The sequence below is a fragment of the Anas acuta genome, chromosome Z, assembly GCF_963932015.1.
Source record: "Anas acuta chromosome Z, bAnaAcu1.1, whole genome shotgun sequence".
Taxonomy (NCBI): domain Eukaryota; kingdom Metazoa; phylum Chordata; class Aves; order Anseriformes; family Anatidae; genus Anas; species Anas acuta.
The window spans coordinates 39,170,774-39,183,096 of record NC_089017.1 but is presented as its reverse complement, the minus strand read 5'-3'; positions in this window follow the sequence as shown (position 1 = coordinate 39,183,096).

Here is a 12,323-nt window from a genome sequence, read left to right as displayed (position 1 = left end):
GCTTATTAAACACGGGGTCGCTTGGTCCTTGTTTAGAAGTAGTTATGTTTGCATCTCTGCCTGGCAGCAGCCATTGGGCAAACCCTGAGCCTATAAGTAATATTTGGTATAGGATTTGGCCTTGTAGGAAGCTGGGTTTAAGGCTGCATACAGATGGAGATGTTACTTTGTGATAAAACTTCCCACATGGTTAGCAGATCTCGCACTTCCAACCATTACTGTTCTATTTCTGACATTGAGATTGAGAGTGAGATTAAGGTTTGTCGTAAGGAAGGCTAATAAACTAAGTAGGGACAGGTCCAGAAGCAGCTGCTGGGATAAATGATGTTTTGGCTAAATTCAATTTTTAACCTAAATTTGGGGCCCAAGGGGAATGATTAACTATGATTGGTGCTGGGTCTGGAAGGGGTCCTGATGCTAATTTATGGCTGGTGATAATAGGGCCCAGATGGTAATCCTTTATACTTCAGAATAAAGGGATCACTTAACACTGCATAAATGTCAGATTTTGGTTATGAGCCAAACAGCTATGACATGGTCTAGGCAACTGAGAGAGTATTGGCTGTGTTAAAATTTGGTGCTTGAGAATGTTACAACCTGAAATGGGGGCAGGGTGAAGTCTCCTTGTGGTTCCAGCTCTTGGGCTGGACCAAACCTGCTCCCGTGCCCTGCTGAGGCAGATGCTAGCGGGTGCCTCGCAGCTCAATGTAGAGCTGTGGCTTGCAGGAGTCACTGGGTAAATGTGATCATGAGAGCTGGCCTTGGAGCTGAGGCAGGCCTGGGAACTCATGGCCTTGAGTGCTCAAACTCCTGACTAAAAAAATCACCTACAATTTTTGTGGTCCATTAGAATTTGACCCTAGGGAGATTTTTGCTATGGAGAGGCCTTTCTGCATGACAAAATTGTCAGGAGGGCCAAGGACATCTTAAATTAGCTTAATCAATTATTTCTGGTTTTTAGGAAGCCAAATGGTAAGAATGTCTGGGCAGTTTAACAGAAGATATATTTTTTCATTCTAATTATGCTATATTATTAGCTGGTCATCAGTAGCTAGAAAATGGGGTTAAACGTGAATATTTTGATTTTAGGAGCTGAAGATCATATTATACAAAAATACTGTCTAAAAAGCAGGAAAGGCATAGTTCTAGTACAGGGCTGACAAAAAAATACTTTAAAATATAGGGTTAGCACTGGGAAAACTATACATGTATTTCTGCTGTGAGATTTTCACAGCTATTATGAACATCTGGTTTCATAAAGCAGAGCTGGTTCCTCTTCTGAAGTGCTGGCAAAACATCTTGCTTCCTTCTCTGCTCTGTTGTTTGCCCTTCCTCATCCCTTTGCTTTTCACATTTTTCTCTTCTTCCCTTCTTGATATCTGTATTTATTTTATTTCATCTAATTCTTTTGTTTCTAATAGCACTTCCCCATTAAATTTCAATTTTAAGCATTTCCCAATATGCTGTTAAAAACACTTACACGAAGCTGTTATAATGCATATGCACACAAGCATATCTCTGAATCTTTTTATCCCTCAAAACCTGTGTCATTTGCCATGTGATTTTTCAGGAGCTGATTAATTTCTAGGTGCCAGGCTTGCCATACCTCTTAGTCCTGTTTACCTATGAAAGCCTCGTGCCTTCAACCATCCACATACATAAAGCAGGTTAAATGGATGATGCAGGATCTTGTCCTTTGGAACGGGGAGATACCTCATATCCTGGGTAAATCAGAACAGAAGCACCCTGCATGCAGGGTGCCTGGATATGGGGCAATGGATATCAGACCTCACAGCTTCTGTCTCTGAACAGTGCCCAAAGAAGGGTGTACGCACCCCATGGGGTGCAGCAGACAATCCACTAAGGTACCAGAAGAAAATAATTTTATCTTTAATATATGGTAAATTGTCGTGTTTCTTTCATTTCTGTGGGGTTTGGGTTTGCTTTTATTTTTGGTGTGTGTATGTATGTTTTATGATTTATATATTAGTACAGTAGCACATGTATATAACTTACAAATAAATCTACATATACTAGGGGTGTGTAACCAGAAATTTGTTGCAAATAGAGGTGTATAAACAAAGCATGTTTTGATACTACTACTCTAGGGCACTTAGTTCATCTTGAGCACTACGTGAATGTTGCATCTGTTAGAAATAAAATACAGATATAATCCTCCATTTAGGCATACACCTGTGGCATGAAATAGAAATCCTATCAGCTGTTATGAAAAATAACTATCCTCTTTATATCCTCTATAAAGACAGGGTAAATCAACTTCCAGCTGTGCCTGGTTGTGCAGTGCTTGCTCATCCTTTGCAATTAAGACACAGTGGAAGCTGAGGGTAGGATGTTCTGACTCCTGCTGTCTCATAAGGTTTTCATGTCACAAAACACACATGGGGCCTATTTAATTCTTCATTTGCAGGGTATTCATCCTGTAACTGGCTGAAGGGGTGCTCTGGGTTTGCAAACAGACGGAAGTACTGAATGTGCAGGGACAGTTTGCTTCATGTAAGCGTGGAGCATTACGGATGTGTGACGTGGCAACCCTTTCTGCACTGAAAATGAGCTTTTCAAACCCAATATAGGTTACTCCTACTTGTTACTTTTTTGTTTCTATGCTTGTTTGAAAAATCTCACAGGATATTTTTTTTTTTCTTTGGGAAGCGACATATTCTGCTCACAGCAGCAAAACGCCATTCAGAGGGTGACACACAGACTGCACAAGACAGAACAGATAGCAGCGAAGTTTTGAATGACAGTGGGAACTTTGTTCATACAACCATTTCAGCAGCTCACAGGAAAAACAAGCACATTCACATTTTCCTGATTTTATTTTATTTTATTTTATTTTATTTTATTTTATTTTATTTTATTTTATTTTATTTTATTTTATTTTATTTTATTTTATTTTATTTTATTTTATTTTATTTTATTTTATTTTATTTTATTTTATTTTTATTTATTTTTTCAGGCTGTGGGCTGCATGGAATGAGCCCTTTTGTTCCCCGCAAGCGCAGCGCCGATAATTCCTCCCATTGCTAGAAAACCACCCCAAATAGCCCTTAAGAATCGGCAAACGGCATTTTAGACCAAAACCAACCGCGGCGACCCCGTGCCGGCGGGGGAGGAAGGCGGGGGGGCCCCCGGCTCCGTTTTCTGAGCGTAAATGAGCATCGCCACCTGACGGCCTGGCTGCAGCACTGCGCTGGGTCCCCGCGGGGGAAGAAGCGACCGTGAATAAATAAATGCTGGTGTTTGTTTGTTTGACTGACTGATAGATTGATTTTTTTAATTATTATTATTTTATTTATTTATTTATTTATTTATTTATTTATTTATTTATTTATTTATTTATTTTTGCTTCTGATGAACATCCCGTTTTCCTGAAAATAGCAGGGCTCCGGAGCCAGGAGAGAAGTCACTTCAATGTCAAAAACCCTTTTCATCCCTGAGCACTGTGTTTCCAGCTTTTTTAGAGACAGGGTGCTGGAAACTTCTCCTCTGTTTTTACCTTTTCCTTCTCTGAGGGGTCACTCACAGCCTTTCAGAGAAGCATGGGGTAACAAAGAGTTAAACCTCTCTGTGTGCCTGTGCCGTGATTTTGGATGGTTGGCGCATTTACTGAGTGCCATGCTATTCTTTCAGGTGGCAGCCTGGACAGACACACTTTATGAAGACCACAGCAGCATATTTCAGCTGACAGTGCTTTGTTTAACTGTATTCAGCTTCACCACTGTCAGCTTTAGTTTCCACCTGCTTGGTGTAGGAAGCCTGTCCTTCCTTGCAGAGCTCTGCTTCTGCTTTGGACTGAATAACCATCACAGAAGAGATATTAATGATCATGGTGCTACTGCCAAACAGGGCTAGATTGAGATAATATTGCGTTTGTGATCTGGAAAAGACACTTCTCAGGGTTTGCATGTGTGTGTCTGCAGTACCATATGGAAATATGTATGTGTTGGCTTTAAATTTGCTCAATTACACCTTGGTAGCAGCATGGAGCTCTGCAAAACTCACAGTCCTTAGACAGCTGGAACACACCTACCTGGCTCAAACTTTTTGAAACACTGCCCTTCAGTTTAATAAACTTTGTCATGCAGGGATTTACTGTTAAAGGAGCTCTCACAATTGTAATTTATCACCTGGCAAATACCTTTCCACCTTTGTAGAATGATATTGCATTTATACAAGAACGGTGATATCTATAAATGCTGGATATCCGCTTATATCTTGCCCAGTATGCTCTACCATATTCTGTAGTAACAGCTTTCCAGGTACAGGAAACAGAGGTGCCAGCCTTCTGTTTGCATTCATATGCACAAACATGTGAGGAAAATGAAGATACGATCCACATCTGCTCAACAAACCTTTTGCCTCACCCTACTCCAGCCTGCTCCCAAGAATCTTATTTAGGTGTTTTATCTAAAGCACCATATGTGAATATTTTTCTAAACCTGTGTCAAGCTTGATCTCTTGCTTGGTTTCCTAAGTTGTTCCCTGTTATTTATGCCTATAATTTAATTACTGAAATACATGATTTTTCCCCCAAATTTTCTGACGTGCTTCTGTTTCATGGAGACCAGACTGCAGTCATGATTGTCTTCAATGATGAGCACTGCAACTGGGATAGTACAAGAGACGGAAACAAACCTGAACAACTACTGGCAAGACAGCTTTGAGCACTGTGTTTCAATACAACTGTTCCAACCTTTTTTTTATATATATATAAGCATCTTCATCATGGCCTGTACTCAAAAAGACAATGTTTTCCTCCACCATTACTCCGTTGCATACTGGTTGCAGCATGCTGCACACTAAATCTTCCTTTTACCAAATGTTGTGTTCACATAACATGTGAAGAGAGGTACAAAATAGGGTAAATCAGGTAAATTTACAAGAAATTTAGCTAAATTCTAAGCCTTCATTAGTAACAACAAACTCTGCCATTAAAATTAATGAAATTTCAGAGACATTTATTGATTTGTCCTTCAACATGCTGCTTTGTCTCACTCAATACAAGCACTAGGAACTTGAGATTCGAGTTTTTAGTCCTCCAGATACTTTGTTATGCTTAACAAACAATGCTGCAGACTACCTGTCAAAAATACAGTTAATTTTCATTTATGATTTTCTACACTTCTAACAGAGATTTCAGGCAGGAAAACAAGTCAGAGTCCATACATCTCAATGATTGAAGAAGAAAGAGGAAAAAGAAAAGTACATATACCTTTTCCACCATACTTCTCACTATTATCCTTTCTGGTACTTCATGCCTTGTTGTAGTAAAATGTCTGCATGAATTTAAATGGCACGGGTGTGTATGAGGTTGCTGCTTACACTGGTATCACCCCTACCAACAAACTTCACCCATCTGTTGGGAGCTGTGAGCATGAAATTTTCTCCCTCAAGCCTGATTTTTTTATCTTAGCCTATATGAGAAATGACAATAATGAAATTTTTAATGTTTCCCAGAAATTGTCACCTAACTACAAACTGCCATTGATTTTCTCATCTAATTCTATTCTAAAAAGGAATAAACAAGTTTATAAATTGGGGTATCTTCATATGTCCTAGACCTAGGCTAGCCCTAGCTGTAGGCATTTCACACATGTGAGATGATCAGTTGCTGAAAACGATGAAATAATGACATGAAATAACATTTTCTGTGGGGAAACAGTTAGATTCTAGTCTACAAGAATGGTTTAAGCAGTCCTGTGTTTTGCATGGTAGAGAACAGATGGCATTAACATGAGAGTCTATTCCTACAGTCGGCTTGCCCATGGTGAAAGCAGCTTCAAAACCTCTGTGCTGGTTTTTATCTGTGGGCATGGTGCTGTATCCATATCCTGATCACCTTGAGCATGAACTGGCCAAACAGCGTTCAGTGTTGGATTCTCCATTTTCCTACCTATTTAAAGGTTATTTTTCCTGCCAGGTCCATGTAGGCAGCAGTCATCTGCCTAAATACTGAATACAGATATTTAATAAGACTGTATGTCACCCAGTTAAGGTGCCATTAGATTGAAGGGATGACTTTTCTCTCTGTCAGGGTTGGTGAGGATGGTTTATAGAATCACAGAATTATAGAACCATTCAGTCTGGAAAAGACCTTTAAGATCACCTCATCTAATCTTTAACCTAGTAATTACAAGTCCACCACAAAGTAGTATGTTCTACATCTATGTTTCTTGAAGACTTCCAGGGATGGTAATTCAACCATGTCCCTGGGCAGCCTATTCCAATGCTGCACAACCCTTTCAGTAAAGAAATTTATCCTAAAATCCAACCTAAACCTCCTCTGGTACAATCTGAGGCCATTTCCCCTTGTCTTATCACTTGTTTCTTGGGAGGAGAGCCCAATCCCCACCTTGCTACAACCTCCTTTAAGGTATTTGTACAGCATGATAGAATCTCCCTCGAACCTTGTCTTCACCAAACTAAACAACCCCAACTCCCTCAGCCATTCCTCTAAGACTTTCTCTAGACCCCTCACCAGCTTTGTTGTCCTTTGGGCATGCTCCAGGGCTTCAATATCCTTCTTGTACAGTGAGGCACCCAAAACTGAATGCACTGTTTGAGGTGTGGCCTCACAAGAGCTGAGTACAGAGGGATAACCACTTCCATGGGACTACTGGCCACGCTATTTCTGATACAAGCCAGGATGCTGCTGCTCTTTTTGGCCACCTGAGCACACTGCTGGCTCCTATTCAGCTGGCTATCATCAGTGGCCAGTGTTATCCTCATTGCTAGCTCTTATCACTAGCTGCTGCACTCATTTCCAGATTCCTCACTGACCTAGTTGTCAGCTGCATCATCTGGCAGCACCTTCTCAGACTTTGGCCTTCTCAGCTGCTGCTCAGTCAGATGGGCAGCAGATCAGTGAAGGTGTTCAGCCGCTCTTTTTGACTCAGCATCCTTTCCACCACAACTCAGATGACCTGTCTTCCTAGAATGGGAAGGGTGTAGTTCCCCTGTGTTATGCCTTGGAATTTAGGTGTCAACAAATTCTATTTCAGTCTGTTAAAAACTGAGAAGCGAACCTTCAGATTGATGCCCCATTCCCATTGCACACTCATCTGCAGTTAATACAAAGTTCCTTTTCTGAGGAGACAATGCGTTTTCAGTATGCTTTTCAGGCTACCACAGCACAAGACACCCACAAGGTCACATTCATTTATATTCATCTAGAGGCAAGACACTGGCAGCACTGTCCATACCAGTGTGTTCCACATGTCAACAGGGTGCTCTGTCACAGTAGTGATATGCTCATCTTCACAATAGAAATTACTAGAGTGATGACTCCTTGTCTTCTTTCCTCAGAATCTCTTTAATCCTTGAGCAATCATTTCTGGCTTCCACAGTGCTAGACCTCGTGCCCCACCTCCTCCTACTGCTTTCTCCCAATCTTCTTCAATATTCCCATATTCCAACGTACTCTTTCCCCAGATGTTTCCTGTCCCAAAGCTCTTCCTGTCGCAGAACTCCTCCAGCCACTCCAGACTCTCCAGTATCCTTATTTTACCTGAAATGTCTTTGTCTACGTGTCAACTTTCCTGCTCAGCTCCTCTCGTCTTCTTTCCACAGTGCTACTGTTCACCATAACGCCAATTCTTCCTCATCTGAGACTCAAGACTTTTACTCAAATGACTGCCAGAAACCCCAAAGTCCTGGTTCTGACCACTTCTGCATAGTTGTTTTATTCCTTTGACTTCAGATTAAAATTACACGCTGGCCAATGCTACCTTGCTGTGGTCATTACCTTCCCACAGCTTTTCTTGGAATGGGATGTAGCTCTATAAATAAGTCTCCTGAGAGAAGCAAAGATCTTGCTCCTATTTGTGATAGTTCACGTTATTGTATTTCTGAATGAAAAAAGTGTTTGTCAAACAAACAAACCATAAAAAAATATATATGATAGGAGTTTCACTCCTATCAGAAATGGAGACATTGTGCTTGAGAAAAAATGAACCAATTTTATTCCTGTGATTTTAGCTGAAGCCATTTCTAGAGCATCCCATACGGTGCTAGAGTCTTGGGGACAATCCTTCTGAACTTACCATAAGTAACTGAGTAAATATAGCACGAAGCAGAACAACCCACACTTGGCAGATAGCTAGGAAAGCATCAGGTTCAGGAGGGAGCTTTTTTCTGCTTCATGCTTGCAGACCAGTGTGAAGACACCTAGCAGTGGACATATAAACTCTGTTAACACAAATCACTTCTAAAACCCCTGTGAGCTAAGAAATGAAATACATAAATAATGTTTTGGCAAAGAGCCTGGTTGCAATACAGTTATTTGCATATTAATTCCATGATGACTCTAAAATTGGTTGCTTACTTTATCCTAACCAGTGAGGCTTAGTCCAGTCAAAATTTCTTTAATTGTAAGACACCGGTCTTTTAAGATCAAAAATATTTAAAGGGAGCCTACAGGAAAGATGGGGAGATACTCTAGCAAGGAATGTAGTAACAGGACAAGGGGTAACAGTTTTAAACTAAAAAAGTGTGGGTTGAGATTAGGTATGAGAAAGAAATTCTTCACTCAGAATATTGACAGGCACTGAAACAGGTTGCCCAGAGAAGCTGTGGATGTCCCATCCCTCCAAGTGTTTAAGGCCAGGCTGGATGGGGCTTTGGGCAACCTGGTCTAGTGGGGGGCCATGGCAGGGGCGTTGGAACTGGGTGGTCTTTATGGTCCCTTCCAACCCAAACCGTTCTACGATTCTATGAGTCGGTAATTACAGTGTTCAGAGCTGCCCAACTTATTTGAGTCACATTGGCAATGATATTTAGTGCCAGCACTGAGACTTAGAGACTCTTGGTAACAGGGATGCTACAGCTGACTGAACAATATTCTAGAAAATGCAGTTCTCACTCAGGTGAAAAGTTTAATAGGAACAAGCTGATTTCGGTAGAATTTCTGTTAGCAAACTCTCAATGAAAATAATATAAATATATTGTTACGTATTGTAAAGTGATTATTTTTTAAGCACCAGAAATAAATCCTTTTATTATTATTATTATTTCATTATTATTTCAACAGAACAGAATGTTCTGATCGGTCCTAATTTTTTATTTTATTTTTTTTTTTGGTAAGAAATTTCATCACTGGAAAATGCTGTCAATTCTGATTTAGAAAAAAGATATACTATTATACGCAATATTATATAATATTATATTATATACTATTATATACTATACTATTTGCTATACTTCTGCCATTGGTAATGTGAGACTACTTGCAGCAATGATGTGAATTTGTGAGGTAAAATCCAACTTTAGGTCAGGATTTTATAGCTATCTATAGCCCTGTGTATAACCAGTTAATTGAAAAGAATTTTGACCTACAACATACTCACCACAACCAAATGGACTCTGTATAGCGATCTAAAGAAGAGATTTCTTTCTACTCACCTCTCCTTCCCGTTACTAAAGTCATACAGGCTCACAGTAATGTCCTAGCTGTATGGGTTGAACTTTCAGGCCTGTCAGCCTGACCTCGATGCCAGGAAAGGTGATGGAACAGGTCACCTTGAATGCAGTCATGCAATGTATGCGGGACAACTGGGAGATCAGGCCCAGGCAGCATGGGTTCATGAAAGGCAAGTCCTGCCTGAACAACCTCATCTCCTTCTGTGACCGGGTGACCCACCTGGGGGATGAGGGAAAAGCAGTTGATGTAGTCTACCTAGACTTCAGCAAGGCCTTTGACATGGTCTCCCACAGAATTCAGAATTCTCCTAGAGAAGCTGTCAGTCCAGGGCTTGGACACGTACATGTTTTGCTGGGTTAAAAACAGGCTGGATAGCCAGGCCCAGAGTGTGCTGGTGAATGGAGAGAAATCCAGCTGGCGACTTGTCATCAGTGGTGTTCCCTAGGGGTTGGTGTTGGGGCCCATCCTCTTTAATATCTTCACTGATGATTTGGATGAAGCAGTTGAGTGCAGGCTCAGTAAGTTTGCAGATGACACCAAGCTAGGGGGAAGTGTCGATCTGCCGGAGGTTAGGAAAGCCCTGCAGAGGGGCCTGGACAGGATGGGTTGATGGGCAGAAGCCAGTGGGATGAGGTTCAACATGGCTAAGTGCCAGGTCCTGCACTTTGGCCACAACAACCCCATGCAGTGCTACAGGCTTGGGGCAGAGTGACCTGAAAGTTGTTCCAAGGAAAATTGATCTGGGAGTGTGGGTTGATGCTTGCCTGAACACAAGCTGGCAGTGTGTCCAGGTGGTCCAGAAGGCCAACGGCATCCTGGCTTGTATCAGGAATAGTGTAGCCAGCAGGATCAGAGAGGTGGTCATTCCCCCATACTCAGCTCTGGTGAGGCTGCGCCTCGAGTACTGTGTTCAGCTTTGGGCCCTTCAGTACAAGAAGAACATCGAGGCCCTGGAGCACAAGTCAGCAGAGCAAGAGGAAAGTCAAATCAGTAGAGCAAGAGGAAAAACAAAAAAAAGGTCACAGAGGCAGTTACTTGTATTGTCTATCTAAATGCTTTTCTTTCCCATTTTCCCTCTCTCTCACTGTGTGAATTCCCAAAGCAATCAGGCAGCTTTTCATTCATATACCGATTTGCTCTCTGGTGTAGGATAAAGTCTTTTCCTTGATCTTCTTTGCTTGCCTGCTTACCTCACAAGGCAGTTTTACCAATTAGCTGATGTTTAAGTGGAATTTAGAAGCTATAGCAAACTATGCAAACTATGGATAGAATTTGTATTAAAAATATAAAGGCTAATAGTCATTTTAGATAGTTTTGTTGCCTGCACTTTTGGCATGTAACAGAATACAAATGGCAAAGAGCAGCAATAGGGAATAACCTGGTAAACAGTCAATTATCCCACTCTTTTTTTTTTGTTGTTGTTGTTCTTTTTTTTATGTATTTTTCATAGCTGTATTTTTTCATAGGCTTATACAAAAGGAGGCTTTTGTGACTATCATGCTGCATTTCTGTATCATACTCTATAGTATGTATCTCACTAGCACAATAGTTTACAGTCAGACTTTCCTTACACTGCAAATAAAGGTAGAAAAGCCAAGCTCTGTAGCTTTAAAGAAGAATTTTTATTGTGCTAATAAACACTTGAGATGTGAAATGTGAAAACTCTGAATTGAATCACACAAAGTTAGAATTACCAAAGCCAAACAAATGCCCTAGTTAAACCCTCACAGTGAACCCTCTGTAATACCATTCATTTAAATCATTCCAGACAACAGGATCTGAAAAACCTGAGCAGACTGGTCTTCGAAGTGGAACAATATAACTGGGTATTTGAGCTGTCAGTGAAATCCACAAGGACATTAATGGGCTATCTGCCTCAGAAATCTATCCATGGAGCTGAGTTTGAGCAGAGAATTTGACCTTTTATAGCAAGTGTCCTTCATCTGGCAATCTTGACTTTTTAGGTTCCTTCTTTAAATGTAGAAAGGAATTTTTCCATCTGGTTATTCAATTGTGAAATTGTGTCATATCATCATGACTTTATGTTATTCAGTGTTGACAAAAAATTATTTCTTTCTGCAAAGTGAACAACTGAACACGATAACTTTCCCTTGTGTTTAGCTTAGTATAGAATGTACTGAAAACTCCTCAGCTTTTTATCAGTTTTTGAATCAATGTAGACTTGCAATGATTATTTAATATACTTTTAGTTTACACATTTTATAAGACAGATAGTGATAGCATAAGTAATACTCAGGTAACATACTCTGGTCTGTTTTCCTGGCAGTCTTGTGGATAAGTAATAAATACAGATACTTTAAAACGACAATAAAAATTACAATTCAATATTTGTACTTCAGAGGCAGGTATAGTTTATTTTCAGCGTATGTTGTCTGCATTTTAAGTGCTTTTTCAACCTACAGAGAAATGCAAATACACTCTCAGAAGAGCCAAGTTTCACAAAATGCTAAAAGTGTTGATACGCTACTTCCACAAGAGGGCAGTATACAAGCACAGTACAGGAAAATGCCTTACCAGAGGATTTAAATTAATCCGAACTTTCTAGTTCAATTGGCAAAGTAATTTAATATGTAATAACAAATTAATCCCATTTTACAGCTACTATACAAGATATTAATGTTTAACCAATTTGTATGCTTAATTACATCCCTTTGAATTTTATGCTTTCTGGTATATTTCACCTGTGTTAGGAGATGGGATGTTTTGTTATCGCCGTCAAAAATAGGTATTCTGGCCCCATATGCCAAATTCATGCAGGAGAAACAAAGAACTGTCTGAAGCTAAAAAGATGAAAGATTGATTGCCTAAACAGAAATCTGCCTGGGAATTTCCCACATACTGTCACTTCCCTGCGTGAAGTTCC